General features: G+C 45.5%; 1 pseudogene; it reads right to left on the bottom strand.

The window, feature by feature from the left end:
• Positions 1–581: 581 nt before the first annotated feature.
• Positions 582–1,250, bottom strand: LOC132222213 (transmembrane protein 199-like; annotated as a pseudogene).
• Positions 1,251–2,825: the final 1,575 nt, after the last annotated feature.

The raw sequence follows: 2,825 nt of genomic DNA, 5'->3' as shown, positions 1-2,825 counted from the left end.
ATTTTAAAAAAAGAAGAAGAAGAAGAAGAAGAAGAAGAAGAAGAAGAAGAAGAAGAAGAAGAAGAAGAAGAAGAAGAAGATCCACTGTTTTGCCACTTGAATTTCTTCATTTTGGGAGGCAGAGCAAAGGGTGACAAGAAGATGGAAAGTTTGAGGGCTGGTGGGTGATAGAGACAGGCAGACGCATATAGACAAACTGAAAAGGGCAAGCAGAAGGAAGAGGACAAAGATAGAAACTAAGATTCTTACTTCCAATTCCACCATCCTATACCAACCCATCATTCTCTTATTGGATGTCCTCTGTTTTCGTGGAGGCTTCAGAATTAAGTTGCTAGGCCTGCATCAAAGACGTGTGGGGCCCTTGGGCAAGTTCAGGCAGTAGGTCTACTTCCCGGAAGGCCGGGATTTCATTTCCGCCTGATGGAAAACCCCAGCACCAGCAGTGCCCAGTTGGACTAGAGAAGGCTCTGGAATCAGGAGAAGGTTCTGACAGACCTGTTATTTTCTGAGTCTCCTCTATCAGCAACTGACAGAGGATGGAGCTCCGCACAGGAATAGCCGCAGCCTTGGTTGGGCCCTGACTAACCAGAACTGAGTACAAAGAGCCTGGTGGTTTGACTAGGAGTCAGTGTTGGCAGCTGGGAGCCGGAAGCACTCTCCAGACTCTGAAGCCCTAATTGTCTCTCTCCGAGCTCGCCTTCCTTCACCCACACCATGACATACAGCACGGCCAGACCCACCACAAAGGCGACCAGATTCACCACAAAGGCAACCATCAATGTAGCCAGTACCTGCGAGGCCATTTCTGTGAAGAAACACTGGCTTCTGAGGTAAGTGCAGATGAAGGCAGCTGCCACCATGACAATGAGGTTGAAGATGGTGAGGACCAGAGCCTTCGCTGACCTCACTTGCTTTCCCAGGTCAGTGAGAATCCCACCGTGCCTTGTATCCTGACAGGAGACATTGCAGGTGATCCGCTTCTATTGCTCATTGGCCAGCTGTATCTATCTTCCTTTTCTCTGGAATGCAACTAGCTCTGGGTTCCTGGGAGGCTTCGCCACCTCTGGGAGAGATTGCACTGCCTCCCAGGAGCTCATGAAGGTAGACTGTGCAATCCCTTTCTCTCAGCTGCTGGTGCAGATCCCGGATCAGGGGGAAGGGAACCAGACCTGGGACCCACTGGGGCGATCACCCCCATAGAGTTTTTGGTTTCTGTGGATATATTTCCAGGAGTGGAAATGTTGGATCATATGGTAGTTATACTTTCAATTTTTGAGGAATTTTTATACTGTTTTCCATAGCAGCTGCCCCAATTTACAATCTCACCAACAGTGTATAACAGTTCACTATTCTCCACATCAGCATTCGTTATCTCTTGTCTTTTTTATGATGGCCAATTTAAGGCATAAGGTGATATCTCAATATGGTTTTGATTTGCATTTTCCTAATGAGTAGTGATGTTGAGCATTCGTCTTTTCATGTACCTGTTGGGCATTCATATATCTTCTTTGCATAGATGTCTATTCAGGTCCTTTGTCCATTTTTAAAATTGGTTTATGTGTTTGTTTGCCACTGGGTTACCTCTATATTTTGATTATTAACCCCTTATGAGATACATGGTTTGCAACTATTTTTCCCCACAACCAAATCCAACCTTGACCCTTCGACAAGTGCCCTTCAGTCTCTGCCAATTTGGAGTCATTATTTCTACGAAAACTCTACTTTTCCAAGAAGCCATCCTTCTCTATTCTTTCCCAGGCTGATTTTTTTTTTAATCTGAAGGGCACACACTCCCTTTCTGGATCACCACTTAAAGCTGATACCATGACTGTAGCCACACCAGGGAAGGCAACACCTCTTCCTTCCCTGATAATTCCCGTCAGTGTTACCATTTGGGTATGACTGTTCATAAGAAGCCCCCCGCCCCCCAAAAAAAGTGATTGCTAGACTGGGGGAGTCTATATTGATTGCTACAACAGGCGCATTGTGGGAGTGATTGTAAATAGCTGCTGTTGTAAATACAATAGACATGTATTGAGAGCTTGCAATATATCAAGTACCAAGCAAGAAATGTGTTTTACATGTATTATCTCAATGCTATATGGGGGTGATCAGTGCCAAGGATCACTGTAGAAAGAAAATAGGATTGATATCCAATTCTCAAGGGAGTGGAAGACCTTACAGAACAGAGCCAGGTGCAGAGAACCCAGTGCATTTTAACATACAGTGAGTAACATACAAAATCTAAGTACTTACACAGTCAATGGGTTTGATCAGCTTGATTTGCTTTGCATTTGGGGTCTCTCTGTAGTAGAACTGTAGTACTGGGCTCTAGGGAACCAACAATGAGACCCTTCTAAACAGAACTCTGCAGAACTGACAGTCCAGAGACATGCAGAAGAAAAGGACTTGATCCCAGCAAAGTCACCCACCAGAGGTGCCAGGCTTGGCTCCCGGAGTCAAAGCAAGAAAACCTTCCCATACCACGGCTCACACCCTGAGCTAAGCCCTTCAGGACCAATGGAAATTCCTGGCCACCGGTGGGGAGTGTTGACAACTTAATTACAGAGCCTATATAGTCTGTGGTGACTGTGGGGTTACCCACAAGAATTGCGTGGTGCCAGATGTTGCTGTTAAACTGAGTGACGTGTCAGATGTGTGAGAAACTAGGATTGTGCCGATCTGCTGCCACAGCAACCAGCAACTGAGATTAAACAGCAGTTTTCCTTGAAATTAGTTGGCATCCTATAGACCAAACAATTGATTGGTTGAGTACATTTTTACTTTTCCCTGCGGTTTTGGTTCTGGTGTGACCTAGGTGTTGA

Source organism: Myotis daubentonii, chromosome 19, assembly GCF_963259705.1.
Source record: "Myotis daubentonii chromosome 19, mMyoDau2.1, whole genome shotgun sequence".
NCBI lineage: Eukaryota > Metazoa > Chordata > Mammalia > Chiroptera > Vespertilionidae > Myotis > Myotis daubentonii.
Note: the sequence above shows the minus strand (reverse complement) of the source record. Positions and strands in the feature narration are given on the sequence as shown.